Here is a 22,281-nt window from a genome sequence, read left to right as displayed (position 1 = left end):
GGCTGAAATTTTCTGAAGAAGGGTCTAGGCCCGAAACGTCAGCCTTCTTGCTCCTCTGATGCTGCTTGGCCTGCTGTGTTCATCCAGCTGTACACCTTGTTATCTCAGGGGAGTATCCCTGATGTCCTGGCCAATATCATTAGCAGTCAGTTAGCATCACAAAAGAAAAGTTATCTGGTCATTGTTGTGTAAGGGAGCTGCTTATGCACAAGTTGGCTGGTGTGTTTCTCACATGACAATAGTGACTGCACTTCAAAAGTACCTCATTGTCCGATAGTGCAGTGAAAGCAGGTTCAAGCAAGGCGTCTAAAAGGGAATCGGATCTGAAAAGATTCCGTAATATTATTCAGAAGGTCAGGGCAGTTATTCTCACCAATGTTCTTCAATTTACCTAAAATTTCGGTACTGTGATTGCTAAGGTACAGCAGTCACTCCACATTAAAAGTTTTTCTTTGGCTCTTAAGTGATTTCAGATGTCCTCTAGTTGTGGAAGGCGCTATATCAATGTAAGTCTTTCATTTGTCAAGCCATTGATCATCTGTAATGTCCCTCCATATGGCTTGGTGCTTTTTTTTTAATAACATCCATGTGTCGTGCCTGTAGACATTTTATAGACTGAAGGTGTTTCTAAATGAAAACTACTGATACTGTTATTATGCCCATTCGAGTGCAGTGTGTGTGAGTTTCCTTCTTGACATGAATGCCTTGAACAAGTACCTTCATGAATAGATCCATGGCAGTGTTTACACACTAAAACTAAATCAGCGAAGAGCCTGTACCGTGAAGGTTGAGGAACAGACACAGCTTGGCATCATTGGTTTCCTTCGGCATTGTTCACATTTCACTGCACACAGTGCAAGAGATTCCTGTTGTACAACATGGTCAGCTGAGCAAAGACAATGCATTTTGATGTGAGTCAGTTGAGTTTTTGTCTCTTAATGCTATCAGCTGAACTGGCTACATATCACCATTGAATACATTGAGCTTTCACAATGCACAATACAGGAGGTTGGGACTAATGGATTTGATTCCATTGCATTGTCACTTCTTTTAAAAGCACGCCATTTTGAAGTAATTCTAGCCAAATCCTCCATGTGCTTTCATGCATTGTAGATTGAAATATTACTCTGTAACTCAAATAAATGGTGCAGAACAATTTGAATCCATTTGTTATACATATTGAGGCTGCCAATCAGTATTAGTTTTGGAATATTTCTCGTTTACTACTTAAATATGAATATTTGAATGAAGATCAGAGGTAGACCATTCTGTGCCTTGAACCTGCTGTGCCATTTGACAAGTTCACAGCTGATCTGATGTTGTAATAACTCTACTTTCTGTCTGCGCCCTCTGTAAGCTTTTGACTTCTTTAAAGAATTCATCAAACACCGCTTTACAAATATGAATTGAGTATGCCTCCAGTGCTCTATGGGGTAAAGAATTCCACAGACTAACAGCCCTCTGGGCGATGCACCAGGGGAAAATATGTGGTTAAACAGTTAGTCCCCATTGTTTTGAAACCAATATTTCATTCATTTCTGTAAGAGTCATTAGGGTGGAACTTCATACTCCCACTGTAGATGGATTCCCAATACAACCAGTCAAGGTAAATATTGACCTGTAAAATGCTATTTCCAGTCCTCCATAGTTTGTTAAAAAGTGTTAGCTCTTGCAGTAACAGGCACTAGCCTGCAGCAATTCTTTCAAACCATGATCGACAAGACTTTGGCCAATTGAGACATGATTTAGGAGAATTTTTCTGTAATCGCAAGGCCTTGTAGATGAGCTCAACCCACTGATCCTAGCCATCATAAATTACTGTCTTAGTGTCATAATTTATGGCATCATAATCATAGCTCTACAGTGGTTTCTGTTTGCCTCAAGTGCCCTCTTTCTTTCAACTCTCAGATTCTTTTTTTCACGGCTACCCTAAAAGCAGACAAGCACTGATCTAACCCTAAATCCTGGTCGCTTATGATGTAGAGGCAAGAGATTGTTGTCATGCACTGAGCAGTTTACCCTTATTAACAGTCACAAAAACCTGATCAGCAATATTTGCCTCATGGCTGAGAACACTGGCTATCAACCATGCTGCCTTGGAGGCCAACTTATGGCTCAAGGTCAGCATCTTGCCTAACTCAAAGAAGTTGAATGGCTAGTGGTGTTCAAAGCTTCATGACCAATTGCTGCACTCCTCTCAAAACCAATAATTCACCGGTTCTGAGGAAGGGTCAGCAGACCCGAAATGTTAACTTTGTTTTTTCCTTCACAGATGCTGCCAGACCTGCTGAGCTTTTCCAGCAACTTTGTTTTTGTGTCAATAATTCACTAGTCTTGGAAAACTTGAACAGAATTCTGCTGTTAAGGGAAGCTGCATCACAGCTGAAGCTCCAAGCTTTGACATACTTTGTTTAGCAACAAGGAAGGACTTCTATTGATGTAACACTATATAATGTCCTCAAAGTTTCCCAAGTGATTATTTGTGCAGTACACTCATTACAGGGAAAGATATTAACTAATTTGCACTCGGTAAAGTAACTGAACCATGGAAAGAGCTCCAGTGATTTGACCTGTACTGTGTCCTAGCCAGTAATATTGGATCTGTAATAACCTAAACAAAGTCCTAACAATGGAATTGGACAAACATCTACTACATATTCAGTCAGAGACAGTAAGAACTGCCGAGGCTGGAGTCAGAGATAACACAGTGTGGAGCTGGAGGAACACAGCAGGCCAAGCAGCATCAGAGGAGAAAGAAAGTTGATGTTTTGGGTCGGGACCCTCCCCCATTTCTGAAAAAGGGTGTACTACTTGCTACAGAATTCTCAGCCTCTGACCTGCTCTTTTAGCCACAAATTTATGTGACCAGTTCAGTTCATTTTCTGGTCAGTGGTAACCCCCAGTGAGGGATTCAGCGATGGTAATGCCTTTTGAAGGTCAAGTGGGAGTGCTTAGATTCTCTCTTGTTGGAGACGGTTATTGCCTGGCACTTTTGCGGCAAAGATGTTACTTGCCACTTATCAGCTTAAGCTTGAATATTGTACAGGTTTTGCTTCATCATATAGACCTGACTGCTTCAATGTCTGGGGAGTTGTGAATGGTATTGAACACCATACAGTCATCAGCAAACATCTCCACTTTGATTACATTCCTTCCATCATAAATTTAATGAATTAAATAGTTCCAGAGAAACTTGAACTTTGCTTTAGATAGTATTTAGTATTAATGCAATTTTTGTCAGACATTGTTACTTTTAAAAAAAATCTGTCTTTCATAAGTCCAGTTATATCTACATGAATGCAGATTCTTTCAGTAAAAAGCAAATATATTTCTGGCATGCATAAGCTAACTAGTAAGCTTTGCAGCTATTTTTTCCGATTTACTCAAATTAACAAGCATTTAAAGCAATTTGATACATAAATAAATTTTTAAATTGGTGCCATATGTATGGTTTAACTTCACATTGCTAAAATTTACAAAATTTATATTTAATCTATTATTGGGTTAGAATCTACCAGTGAGATGTATTGGAAATCAAATGGGAGGACAACACCGAGGGACTTCAAAGAACAAAAACATGTCTGGAATTTAAGCATTCCTCATTTGGGGCTCAGCTCTGATGGAGTGGACATACATATGCATATGACAGCTGAAAAAATCCTAATGTGGTCACGTTTTCACAACACAAACTTTTGACACTGATTGTGAGATAGACTGAGATGAAAGATTGACGGATTCCTTTTGAAGGTGAAACTCAAGAAATGGGGCATATCCACATGGATTGTGTGAGAAAAATGAGAAGGAACTACTTGGAGAGTGATCTCAATTTGTGGTGATGCTTCCTTCGAGTGAAGACAGCATGGAAGACAGGCAGCTAAGAATATGGTGACCTGACATTAAGAGACAGTATTTCTCTTCATTAAATTCACTCAAAATAGTTCAATAGTTCAAATGTCCAAGTTTGCAGCTATTCTTTCTTTACATGAACCGTAGTAGAGATTTCCATCAGCATTTCACCTTTTTACACAGCACCATTGTCTTTTCTGTCCAATTCCTCTTCCGTCTCCTTTACCCCAACCTCTATTTGCTGCCAACAAACCCAAAAAAAAGCCGTCTCAGCTGCATCTGGAAAATTGGAGTGCCATATGCTTGCTGACCATCCAGCAACTGAGCCAGAATTCTTTAATAAGCGCAGGAATCTATTTTAATATGATTGCTCTCACAATTAAACACTAGCCTCTCTGCTCCTATGATGCTGCTTGGCCTGCTGTGTTCATCCAGCCCTGCACCTTGTTACCTCACAGTTAAGTTAGATTAGAGGATTCTCGAATCCTGTACCAGATTAAGCCTTGGTTTGGGTTTTTCTTTAAAGAAATAATTGATAGAATCCCTACAGTGTAGAAGCAGGCCATTGGGCCCATCAAGTCCACACCGACCCTCCGAAGGGCAGCCAACCCCTTTACTCTGCATTTCCCACGGCCAATCCATCTTTGGACTGTGGGAGGAAACCAGAGTGAACCCACGCAGACACAGGGAGAACATGCAAACTGCACCCAGACAGTCTCCCAAGGCTGGAACCGAACCTGGGTCCTTGGTGCTGTGAGGCAGCCGTGCTAACCACTGAACCACCGTGCCACCCATAGAAATGTCATTAAAATAAAAGTCTGTCTTACAAAACTGCTGTCTATAAAAACTGGGTGTTGCTAACTCTGGCTGGACATGTTCTGGGTAATGACCGCTCCTCTGTCAGACCCCTGCTAATCACTTGTCCAACATGTGCATCACCAAAGACCCTCACCTTTTGGTGGCTGTTCAGTGTGTTCTGGTTTGACTTTTGAAAATCTGGTCGAACTAGGTAAACACAAAAGGTGACTGAACAGTCCTGATAAAATCACCTTTGCCTGCACTGCAGAAAGCCATTTAGGTCTATAGCCAGGATCCAAGGCCCAGTTAGTGTGCACAATCGATGACTCCATGTGCACAAGTAATGACCACTTTCAATGATGGAAAACTGACTGCAATTTTGACAGTAAATTCTAGCCCAGTCTGACTAACTGAGAAGATAAGTGGGAGCACGGTAGAAGATGCCTGAATAATTTCCGGTAATTTCTGGCATTTGAAAATTCAGTGAATGTGATTAACAGGAAAAGCACATGACCCATTAAAAATCTGATTGGGCTATTTCAGGGACAGAATAAAGGGCCTAAACCAACACAAACAAGAATGATGTACTGCTTACAGGTGTTTTCCTGACAATGCTTCAGGGAGATGGTTTATTCAACAAGAGTGCACACAATAAGACTAAATGATAATAAAGGTGAACTGTTTGCTTCGAACTGAACAAATCAGTCAACAGTACATTGTGGTGTTGACATCTTCTCTTTGACAAACTAATTTCAAAGAAACCATTCAGGACTTGTTTGGTGTGCTCACAATGCTCTTCCTGCTTAAGTTATAAAATCAAAAAAACTTAACACTGAAGATAATCTCACAACCCACTTCCTAGCAAACATTAACCTCAATTTAAACAAGATGAATGCTACATTATGCCGCTAAAAGTTTTGAAAGCTGATGGTTTGAGGCTAAAATATCAGCTTTCCCTTTTCCAATTCTCTTATAAATATTTTTTGAATCCTTGCTGCATTTATTGCCATATACATCTGGAAAAGTGTCCATACTAATTTCCAGTCACTGCTGCATTTTCTGTTCTCTGTCTGGTCAGTGATGGGGCATTTTCTAATTACCTCTGAGTTGCAAAGATGGGAAATTAAACAAAGTTCCCATATAAATTGTTGTCCTGTGATTTTTGCAGAGAAGTGGTCTCCCTGCTGTAGGAATGATGTCATGAAACTTGAAAGGGTTCAGAAAAGATTTACAAGGATGTTACCAGGGTTGGAGGGTTTGACCTATGGGGAGAAGCTGAGGGTTATTTTCCCTGGAGTGTTGGAGGCTGAAGGGTAACCTTATAGAAGTTTATAAAATGATGGGCATGGATAGGGTGAATAGCCAAGGTCTTTTTCTCAAGACAGAGGAGTCCAAACCTAGAGGCCATAGGTTTAAGGTGAGAGGGGAAAGATTGAAAACGGACCTAAGGGGCAACTTTTTTATGCAGTGTGGCGTGCATATGGAATGAGCTGCCAGGCGAAATGGTGAAGTCTGGTACAACTACAACATTTAAAAGGCATCAGGATGGATACATGAATAGGATGGGCTTAGAGGGATATGGGCCAAATGCTGGCAAATGGGATTAGATTAATTTAGGATATCTGGTTGGCATGGACGAGTTGAACTGAAGGGTCTGCTTACATGCTGTACAACCTGATGACTAGAAGACTACCTAAATCTGCATTGTTTGTAATGTCTCCCAAATTAAATAGCTGGCTTTGGAGACTCTTTACTTAGAATAGTTCTCCAGTGTGCAGCCAATGGCTTTGGAATTGGAGGGAATGGATAAAATAGCTTTGAGAAGGTGAAATAGATAGTTCATTCATGGACTGAACTCTTAACAATATCTAGCAATTTAAACCCGGAAACCAGGTTCACAGATTCAGCTCTTGACTTTGCAACTTCAATGTTTATCAGTATTTGATTTGCAGCAGCTGTCCTCAGTACTCTGGATAAGGCAGACAAAAATAATCAGGCATTGGTTCCTGTTTTTAAACATTCTCCAGTACCCTTTACTGAGCTGTGTAGCAGAAAATGCACATGTGCAGATTCAGAAGGATAGGTTAGATGTATCTGTACTGATCTTGACAATTTAACGGCCTGCCAACATTCTCCATCTCCTGTTTTAGCGTGGGCGCTGAAGAAGGCATATTCAGCGCCTGACAGCAGTTCTGGAAAGCTGCAAAACGATTCCAAACAATCAAGACAAGTTGCTCAAACAGTGGCAGATTCTGTGGTGAGGCTAAGAATGAGAGGTTGGGCCAAAGAAGTTAGTATCTTGCTACAGGCAAGATCATCCTACAGCATGATTAGATGGGCTGAATAATGCAATCATGAGTCTTAAATATCAGTTGCAAGTACAAAGCCGACCACAGCACAACAATTAATAATTTTATGCCATATGTATCATGCCAGCCAGTAATGTAGATGTGGCAAACAGTGCTTTAACCAGCTGTGTTTTCCGAAATAAATAAATGATTTAATGTTGGTAAATTTAATATTATCATACATATTACATGGAAATATATGTTAAAAGTCATAAGTAAATGATATTTCAACAAAATTCTCTCCTCAATAATATCAAGATTGGTCCACTTCAGTGTGATAGTTAAATTCTTCCAACAACTCAATGTACAATGTGCAAATCTGCTGCTATGGAGTAGGTTCCAAAACTAGCTACTTACCACAATTAATTGTTTTGGTCATTTGGAGGCTAGTCTCACGTATTCCTCTCTCATTAGTTACATTTACAGTGTGACATGCTTCAAATCAATCATGAAAATTTCAACTGTATGATAAATGTGGTAATAGTATGTTGACAGCCCATTTTACATGTAAGACTTCCCTTTCAATACCATTAACTTCAGTGATTTTAAACAGTAGACAAAACTGTACTAACTATTTCTTCATATCACATTTGAATGGCTTTGGAAGTGAAGGGAATAGAGAAAATTGCTGAGGGAAATATGGCAAAAATAGACTCCCAAGTATCCTGAACAGCTCACTCCCCTGACTTAAAAAATTAGATATGAAAATGCTTTGAAAGATGATACTAAAGTTAATGTCATATGTTGGAAATAAGGTGAGGATGTGCATAATGAAATGCTTAAATCCAATAGAATGATTGTGGGGTGTGACCTTTTCTGAACCATATGCTTAAACTTCCAACTGGATTTGTTTAGAGAACCTTTGAATTTGAATTTGCTGTTGCAATAGCAAAGTAGATGGCTGAAAGCCTTCTTTACTATGAATGCAATCATTGTAAAAGCAGTTGCTCAGAGAAACATGAATGTGTATGTCTTTTCTCGTGTCTGTCATGTATTTCCCATTTGCAAAATTGCAGATCAAATTATGTGCATGTTGACCATTAAAAGGATAACTTTATTGCCACCATTTTACAGTATAATTTTAATAAGCATGTGCTTCCTCTCTCCCACGTTTTATTTGCTTCTGCCCTCACTTCCTGTCTTCTCCTGAAACTGTTGACTCATGCCTCCATGCAGAGCCTTATGAACTTTCAGCTACCTCAGCAAACTCTCCTCCAACATTTCCAGTGTCTGAGCTAGTGGTTGTGAGTGTGAGATTGCGAAATGGTGTTTCACCATTATTAGTGTCTTCCTTCTCCTGCTTAAGTGTTCAACCAGATTGCTGTTCTGAAAGTAGCAAGGTAAAGGGCAGAAATAGAGTAAATGGAACCAGATTAAAGCAAGAGATACACATCTAAACCATCTGAAGCTTCTAACTCTGAAGAGGTTGTGATGAGAGAGAAGAGAGGTGTGATGAGGCAGATTAGGTAGAAATATTATAACCATCTTCCATACCCTGACCCAAGGCTTCAGTCATGTTCACTCTGTCATGCCTAGTAATATAACAAATATTTGAGGTTGAAACGGAAAAGGTGCTGGCTGCTAATTGATTAATTGTCATCTGGTAAATACAAGGGAAGAGTTGCCCTTAATGGGCTCCACATGTAAATTGAACAATTGAACAAAAAGGAGACTTTAAAAGTGGTGGTTTAATAAGTGAAAATTGCCACAGGTGACTTAGTGGTGGGAAAAGCCATTTCATTATGTATGATAGCTCTTCCAGATATATTTAAAAAAAGTCAAGAACTGGAACTGGGAGTGAGAACTGTTGGGTATATAGTCAATAAACTCTCATTGCAAAGAATGTCTACATCTGTTCATTCCTGTTTGACCAGCCTGAGATCAGAATCTATTAACAAGTACTGTCTCTCCATCACTTCCTGTACCAGTTAAGTGTTTCTTTCTCTGTTATTATGAGCTACCTTGCCCAGCCAAAAAGGCAACCTCTCAGGCATGGTACAATGTGTTTTGGATGATGCTCTTGTTGTAGTTAAATCATGTACAACCTGAAAGATGTTGGTGTAAGGTTTCAAACAATGCTAAATAAAAGAAGGTTAGTGAAGTTCATGTGAGATCTGACTCATGTTCGATTGGTGTGGAGGTGCTGATGTTGGACCGGGGTGGACAAGATCAGAAATCACACGACACCAGGTTATAGTCCAACAGGTTTATTTGAAATCACAAGCTTTTGGAGCGCTGCTTCTTTGTCAGGTGGAGTAGGGACAGTGCCCCGAAAGCTCGTGATTTCAAATAAACTTGTTTGACTATAACCTAGTGTTGTGTGTTCTGACCATGTTTGATAGATACTGCGTTTGTAGTTGAATGAAAGAATCTGTGAGAATGAAGCTAGTGGTTCCATTTAAGGACACGTGACATTTGATTATGCATTTACTGACCTTAACTACTCAGTTGAGGTAATTGAACATTTTCTTGCAAGTCCTTTGAGGTTAAGCATTTGAACAGAAATTAATGGTTATCTGTTCCCTGTGCCTTCTCAGTCTGTCTGGAGGACTTCCTGGCCCCCTGTAGGCAGATGACCTCTCTTCTCTTGGGGGTCCACCTCTGATTTTGCAACAGAGGAGCTTGATACATATTCTGGGCCTTGTTCTGCTTTGTTCATTTATCTTTCTGCCCAGAGATACTTCCGGAACAAGTTCCACCACCTGCTGCAGCTAGAATTTGCGTTGCCTTTTTAGAGATGTCGGCTGGCTTTTAAATTGTGCAGGCTAGCTTCAAGTGGTGCTAGCTTCATGCAAACTTGGGCCACCTACTGAGTTCTCACTGAGCTACACACCATTATCATCAGGCATGAAGTTTACGGCTGCACAATAATTGCACATCGTGATCTCTGTGCCCAATTTCAGGTTTTACCCCAATTCCTCAGTGAATATTTCCTGCAGTCTAGGGGCGTTGTTGATATTATAATGGCAGTTTAGAAACTTCCTCTTGCTTTTTTTTACACTGCACTCACAGTGTGAACATTTAGTCTTGCTGCTCTATTCAGGTGATGTTATAATTACAATGCAGAGATTTGCTGTGCTACCTGATACAAATATTAAAATCACTGAATATTTCTTTCAGTTACTATGTGATAATGATATTATAAGCACATTCTGTACATATCATGAGATCAGTACTGGTAATAGTATAATGACAGTATGAATATTTGCATCCTGTGTTAATAGTGTAAGTAAAATTTTTGCATTTACTTCCGTTGCTATGTCTTGCAGATATTTTGATTACTTCAGAACCAGTTCTTCTGGTTGCTATTTATTGCTCATATTATAACAACAGTGTGAACATTTCCTCTGCTTGTTATGTACAAGTAATACTAAGCATGTGAAATATAAACACTTAGTCTGGTTATGCGTATATCAGTGATTTTTGCAATCTCAGTATAGACATTTCCTCCGGTTACGTTTAGTGAACTTATGATTAAACTATGAACTTGTCTGCTCATTGCTGTATGCCAATGATATGAAATGGACTGTTTGAGCATTTCCACTGCTTGCTGTGTGCCAGTGATATTGCGACCACATTGCTTAGATCGCTCTGTGTTAATTTTGTAAAAACTGTGTACTGTCTTACGTGCTAAGTTAGTATAATGTGAATCTGAACCCTTTTTAGGTTCATACTTGCTGTTTGTGTTATTATAATCACAACATGAACATTTGTTCTGGTTGCAATTGTGTACATGACGTTATAACTATAGTATGAAAAAAAAATCCTCTTGTTGCTATGTGAGTTAGAAAGCACTTCCTCTGGTCTCAACACTGCTCTCCAATTGATATCATAATCACAGTTTGAACATTTCCTCCAGTTGCAACGGGTTAGTGAGATAATGATATTGTAATTACCATCTGAACATTTCCTTTAGTTGCTCTGTATGAGTGATGTTGTTGTAATCGCAATATGAACCTTCCTTTCCCTCCATCCAGTTGCTCTTACGGCTGCCATGTTTTCCATGCGATACAAAGATTTGCTCTGATTTCTGTTTTTGCATTGTAGTAAACAAAATATGAATAATCTCTCTAGTTGCATTGTGCTGTTAATACGTGATATCCTCTGGCCACTATGTGGAACATACTATAAGCAGACCATCAACATTTACTCTCGTTGGTATGCAGAAGCAATATTATGATGACGGTATCAAAATACCTGTGGTTGTTATGTTTGACACAGTAATCACAGAATGAACGTTCGCTCTGTTTGTGTGTTGGTTAGTATTGATACTAGTGTTAGCATTTCCACTGTTCACAAACTTGTAATTTGAAATATTTATCTGATTGCGACTTTATAGCCATTGAAACAATAATTGGGCAAATATTTTCTGTTTTATGGTGTACTGGTGATCAAGTTGAAGTAAAAGTATGACCATTTGATCCGGTTTGTCTGCTAAAGTAAGTATTGTCAACACAATTGGAATATTTCCCCTGGTTGTTATTTTAAATGCTGTATAAGCATTTGATCTGGATATCATGTGGAAGTGATATGATGATTTCGGTACGCACATTTCCTCTGGCAGATAGCGTAACTTGTTTTAGTCTCTGTGTCTTATGGCATTGGAAACACAGTTATGCGCCAGTAGTATGGAACACATTTTACAAATATTTCCTCTGCTTGCCAACGCTGTACACAATGGAAGGCTTCTTTTGAAGATTTCAAAGTCATGACCAAAAGCAGTTCTTGGCAATGGCTGATGCCACCCACCCTCACAATCTCGCAAGAGGTGGTCAATTGAGAATCCACATGTAGGAAAGCCAGCCTATGGGGTGGGTCACAGCATGGTACTGACAGCAGTTCCACAGGGAGAGGGTACACAGCTACTGAGGCAGGTGAATGTTGATGGCTGCTTCAAGATGGAGGCACCCTCCAGAGATGTGAGGCCTTGGAGGTTTAATGTTGATATGTCGTCCCAGCGGTGGTGGAATCTGTAGCTCTTTGAGTGCTCAGTGAATGGTTGTTTCCCCAATTCACCTTTTCACTGGGTGTCTTTTTCCGAGAGAAATTGGCGGAAAGAGAGGGAGTTCCTGCACTTGTCGCAAATTCATTTTTCCTTCTCTCTGTTCTGCTGCTTAAAAGCAGTAATTGAAATTGAGTTTGGTGTGTATTATGGAGCCTTTTCATCATAAGTGAAATTGTCATGCTTGTGTGAATTAAACTGGAGATGCACATTTCTTATTGGTGACTCGGTTGTCTACTTTCAATGCCTTCGCATTGAAATTACCATTTTTAAAAAAATATTTAACTATTTTTCCATTTAACTTGTGCAGACAGATGTTATTACACACCTCTGGAGCAGGTGGGACTTGAATCCAAGCCCTGTCAGTCCAGGAGGAGGTGCACTACCACTGTGTCACAAGACAGCCCTGGAGTGAGGCATGCTACAATTGTGCCACAAGCCCAGCCAAGCCTACAACACCCGGTATTCCTAGGTAATCTCCCATCCAAGTACTAACCGGGCCTGAGTCTGCTTAGCTTCTGAGATCAGACGTTTTCAGACTGGTATGGCTATAGGCAAAATTACCATTTTTATCTAGATGGATTATTTATTCCACTTGGCTCTCCCAAAGATTGCTTCCATCTGTGGTCCAGTGACCACTGCAGCCATGTTCGGTCCCTGTTTCCCTCGGTCTCTGTTTTTCCCTTTTTAACTATTAGTTCAGCCTATGAAAGGTCTCAGGTATTACAATCAGATGATGAAAGATGCAATTCAGTAGTCCATATTTGCCTTAAAATCGAAACATATGAGAAGCCAGCTTATAAAGCAACATAAGATGAAGCTTTTTGTTTTGCACTCATGAGGACTAGGATATAAGAAACCAAACTATGAAAGGAAGCACCAGTTTATTAAGAATGGCAGAAGTTACCAATTAGCTGGCATTGCTCTGTTAACTGCCAATCTTAGCTGATTAACCTCAGACCAGTCAGGTAGACTGATTTTGCTCAGGGTGTTGTCATTGGTAATGCAGCAGGGATTGGCAGTCTTCATAACCCTTCCTCAATTTAAAAAGATGTACCGTATCCACCCATGTGAACAGATGTAGTTTCTAGCACGCACAAATGAAATGCACTGTGAGCCTGACAGATAATAGTAAATTGGTTTCCAGTGCAATTCTTAGCACTATTTGGATTACGTAGCAAATTTAATTCAAAATTATCTCATCCTGGTCCCAATGTTTTGGATTTTGCGTGTGTGGGTTGGTTGAGCATGATTGGCATGTGGACTGTCAAAGGGATGTATTTGATATGGTGCACCATTGGGTCTTAGAGCCTGCATACTTGTCATCACACCAGAACTGAAACTCGTATACCACATTACTCATTTTTTGTGGTAGGCAGAATTCTTCTTTGGCTTGATGGCAGCATTCTGTTAGTGTAGAAGATTGCTTGTGTTTACTGCGAAGCAGTAGCATGAGCCAGCAATCTTTGCCTGTTGCTCAAAAGACACCTTCTCCTCCTTCTAGGGTAATCTGAGGAAGACTGAACATTTCTTTTGTTCCAGGGCCAAACATGGTGACCATAGACCCTTTTCATGAATTTGCGTAATGTACAATGAATAATATTTTGATCAGAATAACAAATATTGCACAAGAGCTTTGAATACATCGCCATAGTCTTACACCAGACTCTCTCATTAGTGACAGACAATTTAACCATATCTCAGACAAAATGAGAGATTGAGAAGGAGAGTCCTTCATGGTAACCTCCAGCCATTGAACCCATGCTGTTAGCATCATACTACTTGCCAAACCAACCGTCCAGCCAATTGAGCTAAACTGACCTCACAAGAGCTTTGATGCTCCCTATCTCGCCATCAAGCTTTCACTGTGAACAAATGGTTTGAACTTTACCCGTGAGGCTTCCACTAAGTTGATTTTGTAGGACGTGAACTGTAGAAATCCCAATGTGTATATTGACCAGTGAATGTAGATAGCAATAGAGAATGTGGTCAACTAACACATCAAGGAAAGGGAGCTTTTGTGCTCAAATTTACTGTTGAAATTTTACAATATTTCTGTTTTAAACACACGATAATAACTCCACCTTGCTCAATATAAACAGGTAAATTTGAGCACAGTGGAGTTATTATCGTGTGTTTAAAACAGAAATGTTGCAAAAATATCACAAACTCATCATCTACACATTGGAAGTATGCAAGGGGTAGAAGTTTATGGTCATTCCATCAAAAGCAGACTTCCCAAGGCAAGATGTTAGGAATAGTGGGCCTAAAGGAGCTCCCATGGCAGTGTCATCTATCAACATACATGGTGCCATTGAAACTGAACCCCACTGTGCAAGCTGCTAAGTTTATGCCTTCTATAGAAATAGATTCAGAAAGCAGTGGCACAATGTGGTGACTAGTGCAAATTTCAATGACGTCTTTGATGAGTACATTGAATAGGCTAGCAATGATTAAAGAGCACATCTACAGGGTATTGTTCTCTATGTAGTTCCTGTATAATCTTTATTGAAGTCAAGGAATCCTTCACAATATATGTTGAAAATTAATTTTAAAATGGTTGTATTACCTTACTGAAAAACTTTGGCCAATTTTTTGTTGTATACAGTCAACAATAAATCAAATAAGGCATAATGGTATAATTGCAGTCGTCTCAGGTAGTCCATACATGGACTGTTGGCAAACATTGACAATCAACAGATAGCATCTCCACATGAACCATAGTCTAACCAATCAGCAACCTCTTCTACGCTTTCTAAATTAAAGTTCCCTTTCAGAGTGGTATCTTGAGTGCAAAACAAAAGCTTCAACATGTGTCTCTTTTATAGCAACGATTAACTGAATATATCACATTGCTTACATTTTATAATGATAGGGAGTTGGTAGAGAGAGAGAGAAAGTGTTAGTGATCAAAATGAAATCAGCTGTATCATAAAGCAGGACATATCCAATAAGTAGTGGAGGCACTTTGGGTGATTTAAACATAAAACGATTTGAAGATTGTAGGCTCGTAAATATCTTCAGGTAGAAATAGCACCTTTGTATGAATTTAGATAATAAACAACTAGATAGTATTGGAAGAATGGCTTAAATAGTTGGAGGGGTATTTCAACTTGCACAGAGATTGGGATAATCAGCCAAACTCATGACTAAAAGATACCAAATTCTTGCATTCGGGACAAATCTCTGAAGCAGTTGTGCAAGTCAATGCTCCTTGAATAAGGAGACAGAGAATGAGCACATTGCAAGTGGATGGGTCGAGGACAGGGCAGGGGTAGAGAGAGAGCCCATAAATCAGCACAGGAGGACATGAGCAGCCAGGGGCTTTGGTTTTAGATCTCTGAAAAAGCAAAATGTGCCGTCACAGTGAGACAAGTAAGTTATTTGTTGGTGAGTATTTTTTAAATTTAACTTTTAAAAACTCTGGTAAATTGTTAGTAGTAGTAATAAAGTTTTTGTGGCATTGCTCAACTATAATGAGATAGTAGAGTTTATTAATTAAGCTAAACCAATTAATTAATACATAATAAAGGTGGCATGACAGGTGATGTGTTGAGACTGCAGTAGGTGAGCACTGCTAGACACCAATGTGATCCAAAATGACCACATCTGTGGTAATTGCCTGAGGCTCAAATGAGCTTTCGCTCAGAGAAAATGAGCAGGAGGCTGCACTCCACACAGTACGTTACAGCATGGAGGAGGAAGGTTACCCATTCTGTTCCAAATCACACTCTTTTAGGATAGAGTCATCTCATTTGGGCAGTGGTCAGGGACATAAGAGTGTGGCTCTAAATTAGGTAAGTAAGGGAACCAAGAAGCCAGAAGTGGAGGAGCCTCAGTCCTTGCAATTATCTAACATGTTTGAGGTTCTTGTAGCTTGCATGGATGAGAACGGTCACTGCAAAATGAATGAGCAAACTGACCATGGTACTTTGATACAGGAAGACATTCAACTGGGGGGAATAAATAGGAATATTGTGGGAATAGGGGATGTTACAGTCAGGGGCATAGACCTTTATTTTTGTAAACAAACTATATGAGTCCATAAGATTGTGTTGCCTGCCCAGGGTCAGATATGGGACATCTGCTCACACTGGGTGGAGACAAACTATCAGTAGTGGGAGAATCCAATTTCTGTGGTCCACATGAGCACCAAGAAATTAAAAGGACTGGGAAAGAGGTTCTACTTAAGGTGAGGTGGAGTTAAAGATAGGAAAAGGGGTATGGTAGCTCTGTTAATTAAAGGTGTCTTTAGTTCACTGGTGAGAGATGACCTAGATTCAAAAGACCAAGATGTAAAATCTGTTAGGGTGAAATAAGCAATAGGGAAAGAAAGAGATCATTTGTAGGAATAGTTTGTTGGGCCCAACTCATTAGCTACATTGCAGAACTGAGTACAGGGAGATAACATTTTTTAAGAAAGTTACCACAATAATTATGGATGATTTTAATCTAAATTTAATTTGGCCAAATTGGATTGGCAAAGGTAATCTGGGAAATGAGTTTATAGAGTGTATTTGGGGTCAGTTTCTTAGAGTATTACGTTCTATACGCAACCAGAGTGCGGGCTATTCTATACCTATAATGAGCATGTGATACGATTAATCAATAGGCTCATAGTAAAAGAGACTCAATATGACAATGATCATACCATGATAGAATTTCAAGTTCCGTTTGAAGGGGGATGTCAGGGCTAGTTTGGAAAATGGTCATTACAAAGGTATGAAGGTAGACCTAGCTCAAGAGATACGAGAAGCTAGCTTATAAAGTAGAACAGTAGAGATGCATTGCAGACTTTTAAGGAGATACTTAACTCAGCAATGATTTATCTGAGTGAGAAAGAAAGCAGCTTGAAAAAGAGCCATCAATCATGGTGAAACAACACTGAGGATAGCATCAAAATGAAAAAAACACTCTACAAATCTGGATGAACAAGTTGTAGGTCAGAAGATTGGTTAAATTTTCAGAACGACTCAGTACCAGGACATTGCCACAGGAATCTTCCAGATCATGTCCAACCATTTTCAGCTGCTTCATCATGACCTTCCTACCACCAAAAGTCAAATGTGAGATGGTTGACAGTTGAATCGTATTCAATACTTGTCACAACTCCTCAGGTACTGAAGGAGTCTGTACCCAGATGAAGCAAGACCTGAAGAACATTTGGCAGGCAAATGGTCATCTCCAGCAGTACAGAGTCCAGCTATTTCTCTTTAATAATGGTTATGCTGTTGAATGTCAGTGGAGGATTCCGCAAACTCTGAGGGATGGTTGTCTAGAACCCATTATTGTCTCGCTAAGAAGAGTTAAGAGGCTGGGAATTCTGAGTGAATTAACTCACCACCTGATTCCTCAAAGCCTGCCCACCAACAAGGTCCAAATAAAGAGTGTGATAGAATGATCTTCTGCTCACAACAACTTGAAGCATAACAACTTTTTTTATATATGCATTGTCCAGAGGGCAGTCAAGAGTCAACCACATTGTTGTGGGCCTGGAGTCACTACAGGCCAGAAAGGATGGCAGTTTTCTTCCCTGAAGGACATTAGTGAGGCAGATGGGTTTTGCCCTGACAACTCTGGTCGTAATTGGTCTCTTAATTCCAGATTTTTATGGAATTCAAATTCCATTGTCTGATATGGCAGGATTCAAATCCCAGCTACAATATAACCTGGGTCTATGAATTAACAGTCCAATGACAATAACAAAAAGCCATCACCTCCCTGAGGTATTTCCTAATTAATCTGTTCAGGGATGCTATTATATGCCTCTGGAGCAGACAAGACTTGAAACAGGGCCTCCTGGCTCAGAGGTAGGGGCACTACCACTGTACCACAAGAGTTCCTCCAATCATCCAGGAAAAGTATTGATCCTCACCCTATCCACCACTTTAAACATTCACTCCCATCCTCTCTAGTGCACAATGGCATATTACAAGGTGCACTGCCTAAATCTTTAATAGCACCTTTTTAATTAATGTTCACACCCTAAAAACAAATTTTTAAGCAAGTGTTATGAAGGTAAATGATCTGCTGGAATATAAATATTGAGACCCTCTGTTACTATTACATGTTCCTCTAATTTTCTGATTTATTCCCTGTCCAATACTAACTAATGTTAGGAAGCATTTGAATATTCCCACCTGTGTTTCTTGTCATAGAGTCATAAAGTCAGAGTCATACAGCATGGAAACAAACTCTTCGGTCGAACTAATCCACACAACTGTGTTCACAAACTAAACTAGTCCCACTTGCCTGTGTTTGGTCCATATCCCTCCAAACCTTTTCTTTTTCACGTGCTTATCCATATGTCTTTTAAATATTGTAAGTGTACGTGCATCCACCACTTCCTCTGGAAGCTTATTCCACACACTAAACATTTTCTGTTTAAAAAGTTGTCCCTCATGTCCTTTTTTAAAATCTTTCTCCTCTCACCTTAAAAATATACTCCCTAGTTTTGAACTCCCCCCACCTTAGGGAAAAGACCTTTTGCTATTCATCTTATCCATGCCTTTCATGATTTTGTAAACAGAGGTTACATGCTGGCAACATCGTGGTAAATCTTTTCTGAACTCTCTCCAGTTTAATAATAACCTTCCTATAACACGGTGACCAAAACTGCACACCATACTCCAGAAGAGGCCTCACCAATGTCCTGTACGATCTCAACATGACGTCCCAATTCCTATACATAAAGGTTTGAGCAATTAAGGCAAGTGTGCTTGATGCTTTCTTAACCACCTTGTCCACCTGTGATGGAAATTTCAAAGAATAATGTACCTGAACCCATAAGTCTCTCTGTTCTACAACACTACCCAGGGCCTTACCATTAATTGTATAAGTCCTGCCCTTGTTTGTTTTTTTACCAAAATGTAATACCTCACATTTATCCAAATTAAACTCCATTTGCAATTCTTCAGCCCATTGACCCAATTGATCAAGATCTGTTTGTAATCTTTGATAATCTTATTCACTGTCCACTATACCACCAATTTTGGTGTCATCCACAAACTTACTAACCATGCCTCCTATATTCTCATCCAAATCATTCATGTAAATGACAGACAGAAGTGGACCCAGTACCAATCCCTGTGGAACACCGCTGATCACAGGCCTCCAGTCCATAAAACAACCCTCCACCAGTACTCTCTGTTTCCAACCATAAAGCCAATTTTGTATCCAATTGGCAAGCTCACCCTGAATCCCATGTGATCTAACTTTACTAATTAGTCTACAATTTGGATCCTTATCAAAGGCTTTACTAAAGTCTAAGCAAACAACATCTACCAATCTGCCATCATTAATCTTTTTGGCTATTTCCTCCAAAAACTTAATTAAGTTTGTGAGACACGATTTTCCTCTCAGAAAACCATGCTGACTATCCCTAAATTATTCCTTGCCTCTCCAAATGCATGTAAATCCTATCTTTCAGAATCACCTGCAAAAATATTACCCACTACCAATGTCAGACTCTCAAATCTACAGTTCCCAGGCTTCTCCTTACAGCCTTTCTTAAATAAAGGCACAACATTACCCACCCTCCAGTCCTCTGGCACCTCACACATGGTTATAGATGTTACAAATATTTCTGCTGGGTGCCTCGCAATTTCCTCCCTAATTTCCCACAACGTGCTGGGATACACATGATCAGGTCCCTTAGATTTATCCAATTTCATGTTTTCTAAGGCCTCCAGCACTTCCTCTTGATGTCAACTGTTTTCAAAACATTAATGTTTATTTCCCTGAGTTCTCTAGCCTCCATTTCTTTCTCCACAATAAAAAGAGCAAAATATTCATTTAATATCTCTCCAATCTCCTGAAGTTCAACACAAAGTTGACCTCATTGATCTTTAAGGGGCCCTACTCTCTCTCTAGTTGCTGCTTTGCTCTTAATGTACTTGTAGAATCTCTATAGATTATCCCCAACCTTATCTGCCAAAGCTATCTCAGGTCCCCTCTTTGCCCTCCTGATTTCCCACTTAATGAATGCCCTTATACACTTTATACACTCAAGAGATTTGTTTGATCCCATTTGTCTATATCTAGTATTTTTTTTATTCTTGACTGGAACCTCCATATCTTTATTCATCCATTGTTCCTTAATCTTACCAGCCTTACCTTTCACTCTAACAGGAACAAAATGCCTCTGAACTCTCACTGAGGTTGTGGACTTGCTCGCCGAGCCAGCGTGTTTGATTTCAGACGTTTCATCACTCTGCTAGGTAACATCATCAGGTGCGGCTCCAGTGAAGTGTTGGTGTTCTGTCCCACTTCGGGAGCTACAAATCTTCTTAAAACCACTCTATCACATTTTGAAAACCTCCCACTTGTTAGTTGTCCCTTTACCTGCAAACAGTCTACCCCAATCAACTTTTGAAAGTTCTCGTCTCATACCATTAAAATTTGCCTTACTCCAATTAAGAACTTTAACCTTTATGGAAGGCTTATCCTTTTCCATAACCTATTTTAAAACTAATAGAATTATGATCAGTAGTCTCAAAGCGTTCACCTACTATCACTTCAGTCACCTACCCTGCCTTATTTCCCAAGAGAAGATCAAGTTTTGCTCCATCTTCAGTAGGAACATTTACACATTGATCACGAAAGTGTTCTTGAACACACTTACCAAATTCGTTGCCATCCAAACCTTCAACACTATGGCAGTCCCAGCTAATGCTTGGAAAGTTAATATCCTCTACTATTACAACATTATTCTTACATATATCTGAGACCTTCTTACTTATTTGATCCTCACTTTCTCTCTGATTACTGGGGGGCTATAGTACAATTCCGTCAAAGTGATTATCCCTTTCTTAGTTCTAATCCCAACCTATATACTTTCACTGAACGACCCCTCAGAAATATTCTCTCTAATTACAGTAGTAATGTTTTCCTTAATCAAAAACGCCACTCCCATTCCTCTCTTGCCTCCCTTTCTATCCTTCCTATAGCATCTGAAACCTGGAACATTGAGCTGCCAGTCCTATCCTTCCCTCAGCTAAGTTTCTGTAATAGCTACGATGTCCCAGTCCCATGTCTGATAAATGCCCTGAGTTCATCAGCCTTACCTGTAAAACCCCTTACCTTGAAACAAATGCAGTTTAATTCTTCAGAGTTACCTTATTCTCTGACTTATTCTTGTCTGCCTTTTCTAATTAACTTGCTCTTTCCTGATTCCAAACCATCCTCACCTGTCTTTCAACTTTCACTGCTATTTAGGAACCATCTCAACGCTCCTCTAATAGTTTACAGGCTCCTAGACTAGAACTAACAAATCTCCTTGCCAAGATATTGGTCCCTTTCCAGTTCAGGTGAAACCCATCCCTTTTGACCAGGTCTTTTCTAGCCCAGAAGACATCCCAATGATTCAAGAATCTGAATCCCTGCATATTGCACCACCTCTTCAGCCACTGATTTATCTCCTCTAACCTTTTATTACTTCCCTCATTAGAATTTTGCACCGGGAGTAAACCAGAGATGGCTACTTTTGAGGTTCTGTTTTTTAACCTTCTATCTAACCTCTTACATTCACTCTGCAAAGCCTTAACTTTTCCCTTAACTATGTCGTTCACATCAATGTGAACAACAACTTTCAGTTACTCACTCTCCCCTTTGACAATATGCTTCAAACTGTTTAAGACATCCTTCGACCTGGCACCAGGAAAACAACATACCATAATAGATTCACTGCTGCAGAACCTCCTGTCTGTGCCCTGACAGGACAGTTCCCTATAACAATTATTCTTTTAAATCTTGACAAGCCCTTGTCCTTAGTTTTATCTTAACTTCATCCATACTGATTCTACATTCTCATTTTCTAGACTAGTATGCTTACTCTCTGGAATACACGGACCATTTTAATGTAGGTATGTTTGCACCAGCTTATTTTGGCTGATCTTTTGGTAATAGTCTAGGGCACATTTTTTAACAACATTCTTTTTGATCATAGTCATTAGATGCAAAATAATCAGTTTCTTTAAACCATTGCTCAGTTGTTCCTCCCTGCTGCTCTGAGCCCAAACCCAACTCAACAATCCAGAGCACTAAAACAAGTAAAGTAAGGGAATGATTATTTTATGAAAATTCTTCTCTGGAAGGACTAGGTCTGTATTCTGTTCATAATAAATACTTCACAATGATTTGTAGAAATTTATTTTGCTGTTTGCATTTTTTTTTAAAAACTCCACTGAGGTTATTAATCAGAGGATATTAATTTTTCTCTTGAAATCAAGAGAACAGTTATGGTGCTGAGTTGAAAAATAAGGTGAGAATGATAAAATGCTAAAATTT

The 22,281-nt window shown here is 39.5% G+C and overlaps 1 protein-coding gene and 1 pseudogene across 1 annotated transcript in view; one reads left to right on the top strand and one right to left on the bottom strand.

The window, feature by feature from the left end:
- The window catches only part of prickle1b (prickle homolog 1b), a 134,113-nt gene that overhangs the window by 21,830 nt on the left and 90,002 nt on the right, over positions 1 to 22,281 (top strand). The window lies entirely within an intron of this gene.
- Positions 12,442 to 12,550, bottom strand: LOC125485412 (annotated as a pseudogene).

The sequence above is a fragment of the Rhincodon typus genome, chromosome 18 (genome assembly GCF_021869965.1).
Source record: "Rhincodon typus isolate 14 chromosome 18, sRhiTyp1.1, whole genome shotgun sequence".
In the NCBI taxonomy this organism is placed as follows: Eukaryota; Metazoa; Chordata; class Chondrichthyes; order Orectolobiformes; family Rhincodontidae; genus Rhincodon; species Rhincodon typus.
Note: the sequence above shows the minus strand (reverse complement) of the source record. Positions and strands in the feature narration are given on the sequence as shown.